The sequence below is a fragment of the Gekko japonicus genome, unplaced genomic scaffold, assembly GCF_001447785.1.
Source record: "Gekko japonicus isolate JY-2015 unplaced genomic scaffold, Gekko_japonicus_V1.1 scaffold176, whole genome shotgun sequence".
NCBI classification, from domain to species: Eukaryota; Metazoa; Chordata; class Lepidosauria; order Squamata; family Gekkonidae; genus Gekko; species Gekko japonicus.
The window spans coordinates 232,657-252,793 of NW_015160840.1; positions in this window are offsets into that span (position 1 = coordinate 232,657).

Genomic DNA, 20,137 nt, shown 5'->3' on the forward strand with positions numbered 1-20,137 from the left:
GAAAGAGTTTCTAGTGAACAAAGACCAAAAGGGGGGGGGGATAAACCCTTTCAAAGGAAATAGGACACATCAAAATGAATTGAAGCAAAGGTTATTAATTCAGTTCTTCAAGATTCTTTCTGTACTATAGATGGCTGATAGTTTTGCTTGTCCTGGTTTTCAGCTTGCATCTTTTATGATGTTAATCAAGGCAGTCTTTGTAGGTGCTTCACCTTGACCATGAAAGGCAGAGTTACTGTTGATGTTCCTAAGAAAAGTAAAGATTACTTGTGCAACAGCATTAGCATATACTTTGTTTTCAAAGGGTAGCAGAAATTGTCCAGAAACTCATTAATTTTTCAGGCTAGAAATGAACTCAAGGTTCAATTATTATCCAATTATCTAATCATCATTATCATCATTATTTGTACACACAGAATGCTTTAAAATATACTTCAGGGTAAATTAAAACACATAGCAAGTATTTGCCAAAAGCCTAGAGTCTACATAGATGAGACAGAAGTCGTAAACAGAGAAAGTTTCAGATAGCATTTGTATCAATCAGACTTTCCAGCCAATTTCTTTTTTTCCATATCTTTTATACTTGAGTAGACATACTTATTACAGTAGGACTTCTGTGAAGTAAGCACTTATAAACAATTTCTCTTGATCTTTGGAATCAGTCTTGTGTTGTGGCTTTAATGAGTTTCTTCACATTTCATTGTTTTTGGAAAATGCTATATATTTGTTCATCTGTCTTCCTTTCTAAGAGATCTTCCTTTTTTCCCCCTTTAGAGTACCCATGTTCATTCTTCTCTTTCTTTCATGGTCAAGATGAAGTAACAGGAAGAAGAGTGCTTTTAAAAAAGATGAAAGGACACCAGAAGATCAATGTTCCAATTAAGGAAAAGATGAAATTCTACATCCAAAGTACACTTTAATATGTGATGTCTCTATAGTTGACAAAGACTAAAGCCTTCATTTCTGAATGAGATGGGAACTTGCTAGTTAAAAAAAATGCATCACAAACCAAATACTTGGGCTGGTCTAGAAGTTAGTGATTGGAACATTAATGAACTGTGGTAGAATATATATTTTTTTTAATCACCTATTGGTTTTCTGTTGTATCTATGAAGTTAATAGCTTGAGGTTGGCAGATCTTCTGGAAAATATAGTTAACAGTAATATATTTGTATTTACTTACTTTGTTTTCTTGATCCATCCTTCTCTCCCATCCCAAGGGCAACAAGCAAAAAATAACATTCAAAACCTAAAACTGGTAAAAATTAACAGATAAAATGAATGAACAGCATTGCTGTATATTGAATCAGCCCACTGAGGTCAATATCATCAACTCAGACTGGCAGTGGGTTTCCAGGGTCTCAGGTGTGTGGGAAGTCTAGTGGGTCTTTCATTGGCAAGTCACAGCCATCTTCTGAAGGGTTTCAGTGAGCTGCCATTGCAGATCCCTGTGTGTGCTGCAAGCCAGGCCTAAAACACTTTCTTTGGGAAAAGTGATTATTACAGGGTTGTTAGCTCTGGGTTGGGAAATACTTGGGTGGAGCCTGAGGAGGGTGGAGTTTGGGGAGAGGAGGCAATGGGGTAGACTGCCATAAAGTCCACCTTCCAAAGCAGCCATTTGCTCCCGGTAAATTGATCTCTGGTGTCCGGGGATCAGCTGTAATAGTGGGAGGTCTCCAGCCACCACCTGGAGGTTGGCAACCCTAGTTTACAATGAAGGTGACCATCTGGCAAACCCAAAGTGGAAAGTTTCACAGGAAGGTTTTGAAATGCTCTGTCAAGCATGGAAGGATAAAGAGGAAAGATGTCAAGATTTGAGCCTGCAGCAGATGTGATGCTTGGTGCTTGAGAACTGTCAGGCAAAGATTCAGCCACCAAGAGGATGCACTACATGGTGACCAGCCTTAGCCCAAAAGGAGCTGCATGAAGAACAGCAGTGGAAAGGCCCAACCTCATAAAAGTGTCTAGGTAAGAATTACTCTCTGGTCCGAGTAACCAGAAGACTTTCTCCATCTCCAGTTTGGTGTAGTGGTGTGTGGACTCTAATCTGGGAGAACCGGGTTTGATTCTCCACTCCTCCACTTGCAGCTGCTGGATGACCTTGGCCAAGCCATAGTTCTGACAAGAGCTGTCCTTGAAAGAGCAGTTCTGGAAAGAGCTCTCTCAGCCTCACCTACCTTACAGGGTGTCTGTTGTGGGGAGGGGAAGGGAAAGGAGCTTGTAAACCACTCTGAGACTCCGAGTGAAAGGGCAGAGTATAAATCCAATCTCCTCTTCCTCTTCTTCTTCTTCTTCCTCCTCCTCCTTGCCACAGACCATTTTCATGTACCCGTCACTGCAGGACCTTGCTTCAACGGGAGCTCATCCCAACATAGGGTTGTTATTGTTGGTCTCACTCCAGCTGAGAAAATAATGATACCTTTATTATTAACAAACATCAGGGAAAAACCTACTACATGAAGAAATGTTATATTTAACAAATTCAATAACATCACATAAACACACATACACATATTTAGTCAATAACATTAATAAGAGACACCTCTAAGTCAAAATCTCCAGAAGAGATTCCACAAGACTATGTTAATCCACAAATGCTTGCTTTAGTTCTCAGGTCTTGAAATAAAGGAAAGGAAAGTGAATAAAGAAGAAAAATAAAAACAAATTATTAGTAAAGTGATCTTTTCATGGCATTTTCCTGCATTGACAATGAACATGAGCAGACTGAAATCATTCACAAGGCAAACATAACAGAAGGTGGGGTGGGGAGGAGAAATGAATGAGGCATATGTAGGAAGGATAGCATGCAGAAGATTGCTAACAGTTTGGTGTAGTGGTTAGAAGCACGGACTCTAATCTGGGAGAACTGGGTTTGATTCCCCACTCCTCCACATAAAACTGCTGACATGATCTTGGGTTAGTCACAAGTTCTGTCAGAGCAGTTCTCAAAAGAGCTGTCTCAGTCCCACTTAACTCACGGGGTGTCTGTTGTGGGGAGGGGAAGAGAAAGGAGTTTGTAAGCCACTCTAAGACTCCTTCAGGTAGTGAAGGGTGAGGTATAAATCCAATATCTTCTTCTCTTCTTCTCTAATAAACAGGGTTACCAACTCTCCATCTACTTCCTCACTACCTTTCTTTCTCCCAGCAAATGCTATTTAAAAAAGTGACTTATAGTGCCATCCACTGAAGTCAATAGGTTTAGAAGAATGATAATGCAACAGTTTCCAACCAAGGATCACATCTGGCGCAGTCAGTTTGGTGTAGTGGTTAGGAGTGTGGACTCCAATCTGGGAGAACCAGGTTTGATTCCCCACTTCTCCATATGTAGCTGCTGGTGTGACCTTGGGTCAGTCATAAATTATTTCAGAGCTCTTCTCTCAAGGACAGTTCTTGAGAGAGCTCTCTCAGCCCCACCTACCTCACAGGGTATTTGTTGTGGGGAGAAGAAGGAAAAGGGATTGTAAACCTCTCTGAGGCGTCTTCAGGTAGCGACAGGCAGGATATAAATCCAATCTCCTCCTCCTCCTCCTCCTTCTATTTAAAGCCAGCCTGGAATTAATCTAGATCTCAAATGATCCTTGGAATCCTAATTTCATTTAATATTAATGGCTTCATCAAGGAGTTCTGGTGTTGTCCAGGGCACATGGATTTATTGGCCAAGTTTGTGACCTAGCTATTTGAAAGCAAAAGGAAGATTTAATTACATCAAAGCTGAAAGACTGAATTATGAAATGCTAAGGAAACTTGGGTCATTCTTCCTAAACAGCTCAGATGTTCCTGAGATGCATACTGAATTCAGTTCAATAAGGGATCCCCTCACAATAAGTGTTTCTATTGAGTATTAAGTGGCTTAATCTCAAAGGCACTTTACTTCAGGATTGCTTTCTGAAGTGATTTGTTTTTGTGGGTTTTTTTCCCCCTAATGGAAATACCAGGTCAGCTTTGCAGAAAAGGTACTATATTCTTAATGATTTGTTAGGGAAGCAAAGATTCAGGCCTCAGACTGCAGAAAGAGCTACTGCTCTTAACTACCTTCTTTTCTGGAGGCCTAGTGGAAGGAACAAATAATTGTTCTTGGTTGAAGGGGATGAGGCCATGCAAAGACCAACCCATTGCCTCAGCCAAGTGTTTCTCTGATATGAAAAAAGGCCCTGATATCTGAGAACTGCATCAATAATCTGTGTCCTGTTGTAGGGTGCCCTAGATCAGTGTTTCCCATCCTGTAGGTTGTGATCCAGGGTGGTGTAGTGGTTAAGAGCTGCAGACTCTAATTGGGAGAACGACGTTTGATTCCTCCCTCCTCCACAGGAAGCCTGTGGGCCAGTCACAGTTGAGTTCTCTCAGAACTTTCTCAGCTCCACCTACCTCACAAGGTGACTGTTGTGGGGAGAGGAAGGGAAGGGAATTGTAAGCTGCTTTTAGGCTCCTTAGGATAGAGGGAAGTGGGGTATAAAAACCAACTCTCCATCTACTTCCTCACAAAGCCTGCTGAAGCGGGTTGTGGGCTCCTATTGGCTTATGGAAGCTGTTCCCTTCATGTCCTTGCCTGGTGCCCAGCTGAACTCATGCTGGATCTCTGAGTTAAAGTTTGTTTGTTTGCTTGTTTTACAGGAGCTCCTTGCCTGGCTGCCCTGCATTTTTACTTTGCTTTAGCTGTTCCCTCCTGGTTTCCTTTGATGTTTCAGGGCTATTTTTGGGCAGGAACGCACAGGAACGGAGGTCCGGCTGGCTCCCAAGTTGGCCACGCCCAGCAGGAACTCATGAGCATAATAGGCCACACACAACAGCAGGAACTCATTAGGATTGGCTACATTAGGGGTGTGTGGCCTAACATGCAAAGAAGTTCCTGCTACAAAAAAGCCCTGAGTTTTGACAACAAACAAGGTAAACAGAACAAGAAGCAAAAGGTGGGTGTGGCTGGATAACCACACTTCTGGTAACATGGGGGGGCGGCCTAATGTGCTAATGAGCTGTGCTGTCAGGGGTGTGGCCTAATATGCTAATGATTTTCTGCTGTTGGGTGTGGCCTATTATGCTAATGAGTTCCTGCTGGGATTTTTCTACAAAAAAAGCCCTGATGTTAATGCCACCTGTCTGTTTCTCAATAGCCGGTCATTGAGGTGCCATTTTAAAGCCATTTGCGAATTGCCCACCAGTTGCAGCAGTTCCAGCAGCAGGCCAAATGAATGACCAGGGAAGCTGCTGACATGCTGCTCCTCCCTGCTTTGGATGTGTCATTTCTTTGCTGCTGTGGAGGAATGGGATGATCTTGTACTTTCCTCTCATATAAGACTAGAGTATTTTTTGCAGCCCAACAAGGATCTCCCAGATGGAGACCCTGTTTGGTTTAATGGTTAGGAGTGCGGACTCTAATACGAGAGAACCGGGTTTGATTCCCCACTCCCCCACATGCAGCTACTGGGTGACCTTGGGCAAGCCACAGTTATCTCAGAGCTGTTCTTTCAAGAGCAGTTCTCAAAGAGCTCTCTCAGCCCCACCTATCTCACAGGGTGTCTGTTGTGGGGAGAAGAAAGGAAGGAGATTGTAAACTGATCTGAGACTCTGAGTGAAGGGTGGGGTATAAATCCAATCACTTCTTCTTCCACAAGCCTGTATCTCACAAGCTTGAAATGCCAGTTTCATTCCCTCCCTCACACCACCATTGGCAAAGACAGAATGTGGGGACTCTGGATAGGATGTACTGTTTTGAGATGATGACCAGAATATAACAGAAGGTGATTAATGTTTAGAAACAGATATGTTTCCCGAAAGGAGAAATTTTCTACTGATGTAAAATGGAATATGGGGCGGAGATTCTTCAATTCTAAAACAGTACTGCAAGAGAGAGAAGTTTTGCATTTGAAATCTGAAGCTTTCAGCTAAATCAGGAGTAACCAAGAAAACTCCAACCTCTTTTCCATGTTTTGCTTTCTCCATTTCTACTTTAGAGAAGTAAATGTGGTGGGCTGAGGAAAAATCCCTTCCCCTGCTTCTGTGCATTTTCTCTGAAGTGAATCCCATTTAATTCAATGGGGCTTCCTTACAAAGCAATCCTATGCCCACTTACCTGGGATGAAGCTCTGTTCAATATAGACACTTCTGAGTAGACATGCAAATGTTTGTGCATTCTGACTGGGCTGTGGAAGAGATTCATTAATTCTTGGTGCTATTGTTTTTAAAAAATTAAATAGCCAAAGAAAAACAATAGATCTGGTAGCCTTCAGGGTTCAACAAGATCCATTTGCTCTATCTATAATTTTTATAGGTCATGAAGCTATCACTTGCAATCAGATAACATTCATACAAAAAAACCCTGTGGTATGTAAGTCCAATAAATATTTCAACAAATTCAACATTAATAGATGTGTTAAGTAAATTTTTGTTTGGATAACTTAAATTTAAGTAAAAGTTATAATTTATGCAAACTTGCAGTAAGACATGAAAAGAATGGCTGTCAAAAATTCACATGACAATATAACCCTGGGGTGCCATAACAAACAGATTTGAACTTGTGGATCACCATACCAATACGTTTGGGGACCAATGGCCTAGAAGTATTCCATAATGCCAGGGAAGTGCCTGTAGCAAGTCTGCTTATGCTGTTGCCGCTGTAAGCTATAAATGACCATAGAGCTCTATATTTTTCTTTCTGTTCAGGGGCATTAGTCTTTGCTTCTCCCCTTCCACAAGGTCAAGACCCCCCAAATACTTTGCTTGATGAAACTGACAAAATTTGTAAGAGAAATAAGAAACGTTTCCTATGATTATATTATACAGTCATACAGAATAAAACCCACACTTTATGTCATTTACAATTAAAAGTTTACAACTAGACTTTTTAAAACTTCCAGAGTCCAGCAGCACCTTAAAGACACCTGATGAAGGAAGCGTTGACTCTCAAAAATCTTGTTAGTCCTTAAGGTGCTACTTGACTCCATTCTTGCTCTTCTACTGCAGATCAACACAACTACCCACTGGAAACTATTTTCATTGTACATCTAATCCCTTTACATCTTGGAATCCACATAAATCTGTAAACTTAATGAATTGTAAATAAGGATGAACATGAACAGGCTCACAAATGTAAGTTTGTGGCAAATCTTGGCTGGTTCGTGGTTCATGAACCAAAGTTCACAAACTGAAGAGCCGTCATGAACTTCCACGAATTTTAAGGTAGTTCATGATGGTTCATCATGGTTCATGAAGAGCAGAAACCAGAGGTTTAAATAGAGGTTTAAATGGCTCCAAACCATTTAAACCCCTTCTTTCTGCTCCCTGGCACTCAGATATTTTTTTGTCAGGAGCAGAAAGCAGGGGTCACGAACCCCTACAAATTGGTTCAGTTTACAAACCAACCACCTGGTTCTTATCAGTTCGTTGTTTGGTTCAAGGTTTGGCCATGAACCACGAACCGAAATGAACTGCAAAATTCCAGTTTGTGCTCATCCCTAATTGTAAATATCTTTTACTTTATCTAACCACTCTTGCTTATATGGGAGAATTTTCTGTTTCTATAATTTCGCAAAAAATAATCTTGCCACTATTATCTGATGAAATTACTTATTTGCTTGACACTGGTGTAGATCTTATTGTTGTATCAAGACTTATTGATAATATAGATCATATCTTCCAAAAACACTGAGTATACAGCATTGCCACATATTAGCCTTATGAACACATGAAGCTGCCTTTTACTGAGTATTAAGTATTGGTAATACTCAGTACTCATTGGTACATCAAGGTCAGTACAGTCTACTCAGACTGGAAACTGCTCTTGAACTCTATAGATCTTAACAAGATCAAAACCTGTGGGTTGAAAGCACACCCCATTGCCTTTTGCCATTTTTAACAAAGCTCTTACCTGATACACCATTTAAGTAAAGTACTTCACTATACAACTTAGGCCCCAGTCACACTGGGGGGAAAGGTGCGGCTGAAGTGCAGCTTTTTTGAGCCGCATCAAAAGAGAAGTGTGGTGGCGGAATGAGACAGATCCCCCCGAGCCGCCGTGCAGTTGCTCCCCAGCATGATCAGATGCCGGGGGGGGGAGGGAAGCCACAGATCGGTGAGCAAGGCAGCCCACTGCGCATGTGCGTGCCTGCGCAGTTTGGCCAGGGGCCTTGCATGCTGCCGGAGACGGGCGCGCCAGCGATCACACAGCTGCCCCTGCTGCGGTAAGTAGTAATGTTTTGTAGAGGGGGGTTTGATCCGCATCTTCGGCCGGAAGAGACGGATCAGGGACAGGTGCGCGCCGCTTCCCAGATGTTGCGGTGTGATCACACCCGCTTGATGTGCCCCCGATCTGTCACTCTCACAGATCAAAGCCTCCCGTGTGACCGGGGCCTACGAAACGAAACAAGAGCTCCCAAATGCTGGGGCTCAAAGTGAGGAGACAATAGCCACAAATAACTCAGACAATAGCAACAAACAAGACAGCCTGATTCTCCCCCAGTGTCCTAGTTTCCCCCCCACAACACACCTCTTAACAGATCCATCAATGCAAGGTTGCTTCTCTTCACTCATCTCTATTCAGGTATCATCAAAGGTGCTTGCTTTCCTGAAGAGGAGCAAATCCTGAGATTCAGAGTGTTGTGCCAGGGGCCAGGAATTGAAGACAAAGTCGGCCTGAAGAAGAAAGAAAAGAACCCTCAAAAACAAGTTGCCAGCTGAAGTGGTCGTAAAATTTACCAAACAACGTCTCAGGGATCAAATTTTGAGGATTACATCTGCGTCACCCCTGAAAATCGGGGACCAACCAATCAGAATTTTGAAAGATGTTCCATTTGAAATCAGAATGAAAAGAAAGGAATACAAGGGATTGACCATTTTCTTACAAAAGCACCAAACAGGATATAAATGGCTGATACCCGAAGGGCTGACGTTCAAGTTCAAAGACAAAAGAGAAAAAATTGACTCTATCTTTAAGGCTCAAGAATTCTTGAAAAGGCATGCCAGTAAAGAAGAGGGAGCAGAACTAGCCAAGTGGATGTCAACACTAAGCGTGGACGACAGCAGCTCAGAGGGAGAGGTGAAAGACGATGAAGATGAAGGAGCAATTGGACCAAAATATAATTTGAGAGACAAAAAAGGAAAGGACCCCAAAGTTTAAAAAAAAAAAACTTTGATTTTATTTTTCGGACTATACTTGGAAAAAATCCACATCAGAAGGACATTACTAATAAATTAAACACTTTGTTTAACATTGACTAGCAGAAGGACGACCGAAGATGGACATTATGGACTTAGAGCTTTGAGTACTAACAGACTAACTCACTAATATAAATAACACCACTCATTCTTTTCTTTATCCCGCTATATACCCACCCTATTTCTTGAACCTAAAAGAAATATCTCTCCTTTTTAGGAGAGGGAATAAAGCTTATTTAAAAAAAAGAAAAGAAAAGAACCCTCCAAGAGTCAATTATCATGGCTGACATCAGGTGCCTTCTCTGAGACTATACACTCAGTGAATCTTCATTCCATTCTTCCTCCAAGGCGCTCAGGACAGCTTTCATAGTTCTACCTTTCCCAGTGTGCTCAGGCCCTCTGTTGCATTTATGGGCTGTTGCTTTCACTGCTGCTGGTTCTTCCATCACAATGAATTCTTCCATCAGCACAACCTCCCTAATGGTCACTGCTTCCTCATATCCCTGCTTTAGGAGAAGTTGTCAGGCTTTCCCAGGCAAGAACTGTAAAATGAGCATTACTGTTTTGATCATCCTTCATGCCCCGACTTTTTTGTCCTCTGAAGTAACTTGGTTCTCATAGACAGTACTAATTCCACTAGGATATTGAAAGCATGGTCAGCAGCCTGTACTGAACCAGGCAGGCGCTGTAGAGGGTAGGGTTGCCAACACTGGGTTGGGAAATGCCTGGAGATTTGGGGATAGATCCTGGGGAGGGTGGGATTGGGAGAGGGAAAGGACCTTATTTGTGTATAGTGCAATCGAGTACATGCTCTAAAGCAGCCATTTTCGCCAGGGGAGGTAATCTCTGTCATCTGGATATCAACTGTAATTCCACTCAGGGGCTGACAAGCCTAGTAGAGGGAGTGGCCATAGATAGGTCACAGATTTCAGCTGGGGTGATGGCAGTCCTACAAGATAACCAGCAAGAGCAAAGGGTCCCCTTTCCCTGAATACAGATAGATAGTTTGTGTCATGTGCTATACACGTCAGAACAAAGGTGCCTGAAGCCCTTTTCCCACTACCAATGAGAAAATCCTCAGCTCAGCCAACCCTTGACAAGAAACCATATTACGGCCCTGTCCATACGAGCCCATTTGGGCTGGGAGCGGGATGGAACGGGGGCGGAGCAAACCGGCGCGATCCCACCTCAACATCTGGGGAGCGTGCCGGATCCGTCCCAGATCCGTCCCTTCCAGCGTTGCTCCATGCCAAAAAAGAACCACCTCCCGAGGTGGTTCTTTCTGAAGGGCCGCAGCAACGCTGGCCGTGGGATCGCCGGCGCGTCCTTGCGCTGGCGCATCCCCGGCTCCTGGCCGAACTGCGCATGTGTGAGCATGCGCAGTTCGCCAGGCTCCCCTTCCCACCGTCGCTTTCTCCCCGGCATCTGATCATGCCGGGGAGCATTGCGACACGGCTCGGGGGATCTGTGAGATCCCGCCACGCCGTCCCAACAATGCTGCGGCTCACATTAGCCGCAGTACAAGCATCTTATTCCCTGTCGTGTATTACATGTGGGTGGGTATCTTTTGGACACACTTTCCTCTCCTGGTAAGGGGTACTGTAGATCACAAAGAAGTACGAGACTTGAGTCCTGACTCCTGTACCACCTTAAAGAACGAGAGTCAAAGTTTGCTTCATCTGATGAAAGGAGCTTTCACTTACAACAACTTAAAATCTGAAAATCTACTGAAGCTATCTTCAGGGCAACCAGGTTTTTAATTAAGTGAAAGCATTTTCTCCTTACAATAGACTTGGTTTAGTGCTGGCAAAAATGCATGGCAAGCATTGAAAGGCTGACTTGAGTACTAACATATAGACTATGGGGTACAGCAAATAGAGTATAGTAAATACAAAATAAATTGCTGAAAAAGTTCACAAAAATATAAAGATGTAATACATTTCAAATATCAAAGATGTAATTTAATATTTGTTTTCCAGCAGGTGCTAGCAGGTATACAGCACAGGAACAAGGACGAACACTTCTCGAGTCTATCTGCGTTCGTTTCGAGTGATCTTTCTCAATCTCAGTCTTCAATATTCAATGAACTTCTGCAATTCAATGCACCACAAGGGTATCCAAAACATTCAAAATGGCTCACACAGCTCCTACACACTGATTCTTTTACATGGACAAGTCAGTCTAGGAAAAAAAAAAGCTATGTGAATTTTGGAATCCTTGCCATATTGCCATGGGTCACCAAATCAATTGCAATGAATAATTGTGGCTACTGGCTAGTATTGGTTTTAAACTGTCAGACAAAAGCATAAAGGATTGTGGCATAGCTAGAAATCACTGCAAATTGGGCAAGGAAACAGCTCCCAGAGTGCTGCACTTATTAATATTAATTCATAAAAATAAAAGGAATTTGGTTTAGTCTCAGATAATCCACGTACCAGCTTTGAAATATAAATGTAGAGGTGCAGTTGTAACCATCTAATACCTTCATCTAGATTGAATATGTACACATTCCACCCCATCCCAATGCAATGAAAGAAATCTGTTGTAATTCCATGTGACACAAGGGGTGATAGTTTGGATTAAAGCCACAGGCTTGGTTAGCTACGGATTCCTTAGGATTGGGGGGGGCAGATTTCCCCCCCCCCACATCAGGCATTTCTTTAAAAAACAAACCACTTGTTATTTGTAGGGGGAAAAGAATAGTTTTCTCAAAATTAGAAATACCAAACTGTTAAGGGGACAAAGTTTGAGTCCAATGGCACCTTTCAGGCCAAAGGGGACAGAGAGAGATCAGTTTGCTTTTTTAAATTTTCAAACAAGCTCACTGCAAAATCTGAAATGTTTGTATAGAAAAAGCATGGGTTCTTTAAAGGTTCGGCCATATTCAAGGAGTACAAATTCTTCCATCTGAATTAATTTAAAAAAATTAAATCTGAATTTGGTTGTTTTGCCAGATTTTAGGTGTCTGTTTTATGCGCCTTGCCATTTTTAGAATGGTAATGCTTTTCCAGTTATTCGTAATGCCTCCTGACATCTAAATTATGTCAACTCTACCTGCTCATAGGAAGCAGGGTTTGTTGCCAAGGTATTATCTTCTAACAAGTAAAAACCACTGAGGAAACATCAGCTGATTTTTGGAGTCATCAGCATATGAATGGCTAGCCAGAGACAACTGCCAGTTGGCAGGAGGCTCTACTTTTAAAGCCGCAAACCCTGAATATCAGGCATCAGTCTCTCCATGTCCTCTTATCAGACAGAAGAAAAAGTAAAAAAGGGGTGAAATGAAGGTTTAGCAATTGAGGGATAAGAGTCTTATAGGCTGTGGTCACACACACTAAATAACCCACTTTCAGTACATTTTCCAACTGGATTTTGCTTAGAGGAAAGTATTTTGTAGTGAAATTGAGATTTTCTGTCCTTCTATACATTGCCCTCAGTTTCATCTGACTCTAGATCATGCATAAAACAATCAGCTAGCACTTCTGACCTGCACTATTTAGTTCCTTCCTATTCTGCATCTTGCATTCGCTCTGCTGTTTTACCAACCCCTCTGCATTGCATGCCAATTTCACTTTCTTTGATTGTCAGATTTTATGGTAGCCTCCATACTGCATGCTGGTTTAACTTCCTTTGATCTCTCAGTTTTATGGTACTGTCTGCATAGATTGATGGCCATTTAATGGCCATTCAGGGGTGACTCTGCAGTCAGTGTGGCATTGGCCCAGGGTATTTGAATGTGGTTTTGAGCCGCATCTTTTTCTGTTCCAGTGTGGGCTTGGTAAAACAGCAGAGCAAATGCTAGATGCAGAATGGGCCTGTGTGAACTGGCAAAATCCAGTTGGAACGTGCACTGAAAGTGGATTGAAAGTGGATTATTAAGTGTGTGTGGCCATGGCCATAGACTGGAAATTAGCTAAAAACCAAGAACAAGGAAATGGAATAAATGGGCAGCTTCCACTGTGGAAGGAACTGAATCGTGAAGGTCAGAAGTGCTAGCTGATTGTTTTATGCATGATCTAGAGTCAGATGAAACTGAGGGTGACGTATAGAAGGACAGAAAATCTCAATTTCATTACAAAATGCTTTCCTCTAAGCCAAACAGTTACAACAAGTCTCAAACATTTTCCAAACTGACTGTAAAGTCCCATAACTCAGTGATCAGAGGATTCTCTCTCCTGACAATTAGCCCCCATTGAGAAAGATCAGTGGCAATCATGAATCAGCATCATAGCAAATGAGGGCAACCAGTAGAACTGCAGGCTAAACAACACTACATTAGAAACATGAGAAGAAAAAGCTGCTGTGAATTCTGAAGCCATGAGCAACAGGTGTCGATATCCATTCCTACTCAGATAGCAAACCGACACCATCTTCTGCATCCCTAATTTGGTGTTTGCATTTCCCTGCAAAGTTTAAGACACTAGTTTTACCAACCTGCTGTTCCAAAAAGATGAAAAATGAACTGGTTTGGAATAAAACTAAAATAGGCTATTGATGATACCTTAAAAGAACACAAAATTCTAATCTTGAATTACATGAACCTACTGTGAGCTTTTGTCCGCCTGACCAAAGGTCTTCATTACACTAGTATCCACCCATCCCATGCATGTCTCCATAGTGACTGTTACCTCCAAAACGATGTCAAATTGACTCTAGATAGAAGTGGGGAAGGAAGGGGAGCATTTCTAAACCATTCAATAGAGGCTGTGCTGGTTAATAGTTGGGAAATGGAACACTGTGGATGATCACTGTTCATTCATACTTGTTGAGTCAAAACAAGACACGACCTGCACAAAAGAGAGCTTCTGTACAAGTGGAGTAACAAAAGGTTGATACAAGCTACCTGCACAATTTCACATAGGACATATTGAAGATCATTGATCCCAGCTGGGTTGCCAGGTCCTACCTGGCAGCCAGCAGGGGTATCCTGGGTCCTCTCTGGGAGTTTTCTCCATACATGGAAACTGCACTCGGTGCAATGCCATCACCCAAAAGTGACGTCATCATGTCACTGACATTGGGGGGAGTGACACTCTAGCTTTTGGGCAAAAATCTATGGTTTGTAACCAATTTTATCATAAAGTTTTGCCCAAAAACTAGAGTGTTGCCACATGACATCGTTGACATGATGATGTCACTTCCGGGTAACACCATCACATCACCTTTCAAGATAGTTGGGAACAGGATTTCCCCCCCACCGGCCAGCTGGCTGATGGCGGGGAAGCACCCCACAAAATTGGGGGTTCCCCCACCCCAGGTGGGGATCTGGCAACCCTAATCCCAGCTAGGGTTGCATACTGGTTAGATGAGAGTAGATATCCTTTGTTCTTCCAAGTAAAGGACATAATTTACAGAGTTGAAGTTCTAAACAATGGGATGCTGGATGTGGAACAACATATGCCCATCAGGATAATGATTAGATTGGAATTTATCCTAATGATTGTCTCTTTCCACCTTGGTGATTCATGTGCTATTCCAGCATAATAAGGAAGCAACGCATACATAATGCTGCAACTGAACTCTATTATTCAGATTCTTGAGTGCAAGACCATTTCTTTATCTCTGCCTCATCTTCCAGCCTGGACTTGCTTTTACCAAACCCTGATAAAGGAGAAAAGTGGAAGTGAATAAGAAAACAATTGTACCAGGCCACCAAATTGAATCTGGCCTCCCAGAATAGACTTCTCCATTAGTGTACACTGAACTATGATGGGCAGAATAATACCTGCAGAAGTATATTTCAGATCTTATGATGACTGAGCATACACTTTTTAAAATTAAATAGTTTCATATTTTTCTCCTTTTTGCTGAAATCCTTTCTGCTAGTCTAGCTTATCTGAATACAGATAAGATGTTGATACATCATCCCTTCTGGGAAGTTTCCTCAAGACCAGAAAAAGTGAACCAAACTCAACCTGAAATATACTGATAGTGCTACAAGGGTCAAGCTACAGCAGATAAAATAATCTCAAAATAAATATTTATTATATAGTGCACACAATAATAAAATTAAAAACAGGGCCCGAATATCGGGCTGCATTAAGGATCAGAACAAGTTTTTACAGCTTACGTAAAGCTTGTTCTGACCCTTAATGCAAGCAAAAGGGGGGGGGGGAACTGTGACAATTTAGCGCTTAATGATATATTCATAAATCATAATATACAATGACAACAAAATGAACAATATATATAGTGAATGTAGACGGTGGTCTCCGGAATGGTGTGCCGTTTCGATAATGATCTTCTTCTGAAGAAGGATGTGTACCTTATCAAATACAACAATACAAATCTTATTTAAAAATATATAACAATGTACAGATATATAATATGAATAAGAATAAAAATAGTATGAAACCTTACATAAGGGTATTGAAAACAGATCAGCCAATATAATAATGCCCCTATATAAATCAATGGTGAGACCTCATTTGGAATACTGTGTGCAGTTCTGGGCACCACACCTTAAAAAGGATATTATAGCTTTGGAAAAAGTGCAGAAAAGGGCAACTCGAATGATAAAAGGGTTGGAACACTTTCCCTATGAGGAAAGGTTAAAGCGCTTAGGGCTCTTTAGCTTGGAGAAAAGACGACTGAGGGGTGACATGATCGAGGTTTATAAGATTATGCATGGGAAAGAGCAGGTAAAGAAAGAGGTACTTTTCTCCCTTTCACACAATACAAGAACTCGAGGGCACTCCATGAAACTGCAGAGCGGTCGGGTTAGAACGGATAAAAGGAAGTACTTCTTCACCCAAAGAGTGATTAACACATGGAATTCACTGCCACAGGAAGTGGTGGCGGCTACAAGCATGGACGGCTTCAAAAGGGAATTAGATAAGCATATGGAGCAGAGGTCCATCAGTGGCTATTAGCCACAAGGTATAGCTAGGGGCTCTGGGGCAAGTGATGCTCTGTCTTCTTGGTGCTTGGGGGGGGTCAACAGTGGGAGGGCTTCTAATGTCCTGGCCCCACTGCTGGACCTCCTGATGGCACTGGTATTTCTGGCCACTGTGTGACACAGAGTGTTGGACTGGATGGGCCTTTGGCCTGATCCAACATTGGCGTCTCTTATGTTCTTATGTTCTTATAAACTGTCTTTTAACAATTCATTTCTCTTGGTGACATATTGAAAATATCACTGCTGATTCTAAAAAGTACAACAATACACTTGCATTGTTATTCATTAATAATTACATTACTCCACATACATAAATGTTAATATTTTAAATGATTGTAAAAACACACACCACTTCATCATAAAGCTATGCTTACAGCTAGGTTCTTCAATGGGCTATAGTTGCTGAATGCCTTTCCAGGTGGGTTCTATGTAGGCATTATATCCTGCTAGTTTGTTATTTCACACCGATCCTGTCACTACTCATGAATAAGTACAAAAATCACCAACTCCTATCACGATTATACATACATACAGGTAAATTGGAATACACTGACCATTTATACATATTTATAAGAAATATGTCAAATTCAGGGATGCATTCAAACCAAATGGATAAATAGTGTTCAGTTTAAAAATCCAAAAGGCTTCTCGCCACAAGAATGTTTGTCGGATATCTCTTCTGCAGTAATTGCTGATCTGGATCACTTCTATAACTACAAATTTAAAATCATCATATCTACGTCCCATTGAAATAAAATGGTCCACGAGGGGGGCTTCTGTATGTTTATGTTTAATTTTGGACTTATGTTCCAAAATTCTGGTCTTAATTGCCCGTGTCGATTCTCCAATGTATTTTAGCCCACAAGGGCAGGTGATTAGATAAATGACCCGCTTCATGGAGCATGAAGAGTAACTATTCAATTCTCTCCTGTAATTAATTTCTGGAAAGTAAATATATTTCATTTCCACACTCAATGGACACACTCATCCTTGTGACTATTCTCTGACCCTTAATGCAGCCTGATATTCAGGTCATATATTTTTAATTTTACTATTGTGTATACCACATAATAAATATTTATTTTGAGATTATTTTATCTACACTTGCAAATGGACCTGGCATTCTGAAGATTTTCCTAGCAGTGGATTTCTAATAAATTATATAATAAGCTTGATATCTCTTCAAGCTCTTATTGAACCAATTGTGAAGGTATTCTATTTGGCTTTTGTATTTCATTGAAAAACTTTACCTAAAGTTGGAAGTTTGTTTCTGAAAACATGGCAATCTGTAGAAACGTGACTTTTTCAGAACCCCTGATTTCAGTAGAACAGAAAAGATGTTAAAATGTTCCACTTTTCTGACCACATCATCTGTCATGAAAATGGAAGACTACCTCCAATCATATTTGTATAGCATTTATAATGAAAAGCTCACTGACAGATTTGCAAATGCAGTTCATGGGAAGTTTCCTCAAGTCTAGAACTGACATGACTAAAATATTCCTTTCTATTGTATGCAATTCATTTTATTTATTTTAGCCCAGTTTTCCAGCCTGACAAGATCATAAAGGGCAATGGATGCTGTCATAACAATTCCTACATGATTTCTGTGCAGCTGAGCTTGATGTCTTGCCATCAGGTCAACCCCCGTCCCGGTTTCCCACAGGTATCCCAAATAAAAATGTTGTGCTAACAAGTGTATTGCCAAATAGAACGTGTAGTTTGACTGTCATAGGCATTTGAAGAAAATGATAGCTTGGTTTTCTTTTAATCTTTGCATATCATAGTCAGTGTTCGGTCTTCCATAATGGCTTTGTTCTTAGATGAAGGGACCATGAACTTTCACATTCACCTGGTAGAGCTGGGTACAACACTGAGACCTATATGAAACATGCATGCTAAACACATTTGACCCATTCACATATTACATTTTAGGCAATTACTTTTAAAGTATCATAGTTGTGAACTGGCCCAAAGAACTGCCCAGAAGCACCCCTCTTTTGCACAGTTGTCCTACTTATTATATGTTTTCATCTCTTCTGGATACTCTAGCATTGTTCTTCAACATCAGTTCTTTTCATTCCTTGATTACTTCTTATGATCATATGCTTTCCTGATTTCTTCTTATGATCATATGCTTTCCTGAACCTAATCTAATCCCATTCCTAAACCTATGTTCAGCCTTCAGCAGCCCTGGCTGATGCATGGGATGAGGGAATCATGTGCACTGCAACCATTTCTGGTAAATTTCTAGATTCTTCTAGGAACTCATGCACAGAAAGCTTTAGCTAGTTTGAAACAAAGGAGTAGCAATGACAGACACTTTTATTAAGGATGAGATTAAATTTGGCAAACTTTCTGGTTTGATTTGAAAATCCCAAATTTGATTTCATTCCTTCCTTGGGAGAAATGAACCAGTGAATTTTGATTTCCATCCCAGTTTTCTCTTTCCTCACATCAAATATTTTCATTAAAGTGAAGACATTGTCTGAGGTTAATTTTTTGCAGCAATTGTAAAAGATATGGGGGGAGGTCTTCAATGGCTGCAAAAATGAAATCTAGTTACCAACAAGGACAACCTATGAAATTTTGAAAGCCCTTTTCTTGCCCTCCTTGCAACAGAAAATTATTTGGGCACTATTCCTTTAAGAAATGAAGCACATGGATTCAGAGGATGTGGTTAAGACAGCTGCTTTATGCAGGTTGGCCAATGAACAAGGACACAGCGAAGGCTGATCAGCCCCTTTTACTGTAAAACTGCCCATCCTTCAGAATAATAATGTGCAATTAGCTGGTTAGCATCTCTTGGCCCAGATTTTGGTGCAGGCAAATAAAAACATGAAGCTGCCTTATACTGAATCAAACCTTGCCTTCTTGATCCGCTGCTCTTTATATTTTATATAAATGATATGGTTAGCTTATTCAGTGCAGCGTACCACCATCTTCCCAAACTGGCCCACTGACATATTTCAATTCTACTTTACACAGATGATGCAGTTTTACTTTCTAGAACTCCAGTTGGACTAAGAAGAGCTCTCTGTAGTCTTGCTCTTTACCGTGATTCCAAGCAGCTTGTGATAAATCACCGCAAGTGCCCTAAGCTAAGGAAATGGTCAATAAATGGGCAAAGGTTGGAACAAGTAAACAAATTATCCCATAGCAACTATGTGGCAGATAAAGGGGAAAGGGCAGCCCTCAGTATCATCAGATTTCTTAGATATGGGGGGGGGGACTTCTCACTTGCTGCTCTTAAGATCTTTAAAGATCTTACCTCAGCTATTTTATGGGACATTTCTTGGTCCACCTGTATCTTGTTTTACTCCTCTCAAATGGGTTCAGTCAAAATTTCTGAGGGCAGTCCTGCAAGTTCCTAATTGTGTTTCAAATGTGGTGATATGTCTGGAAACAGGGTTAACAAAGGTAGCTGCTAGAATAGCACTTTCTTCACTTTTTCTTGTCTTAATATAAATTTAAATCCTTGAGGCCTTCTCCCTTTAATGTTGGTTGACAACTTCCAATCTAGCTGGCTCTAAGTAGTTTAAGCCAACATCATGCAGCTTGGATTCTCCCCCTCAGCTCTCCTAGACGATCTTTGGGGCAGAGAGTAGATGATATTGAACACCAGTCTGACATTTCAGGAGCGCCCAATGTTATAGTTATATTTCATAAACGCTATCTGTGCTCTGTTCGGATTTCTCATATTGATGCTGAGGCAATAGATTGTAACTTTAATTAGTGTATTTTCTCTGACGCTGAACGAAACTGGGGGATTTGGGAGAAGGAGGCGTCGGCCATCCGGCTGGCCCTCTCCACTTGGAGGCAGTGGTTGGAGGGGGCTCAACTGCCATTTGAAGTCTGGACTGACCATAAAAATCTTGAAATGCTGAAATCCCCCCGCTCTCTAAACGCAAAACAACTTCGTTGGGCGGACTTCTTTGCTAAGTTTCGATTCACTCTTCGTCATTTTCCTGGGACGGCCAATTCCCTGGCAGACGCGCTCTCACGCCTCCCACAGCATGACAGTCAGCGTGAGGTCATCATGGACTCTGTTTTCTCCCCCTCCCACCTGGGGGGGGCTGTTGTCACTCGCGC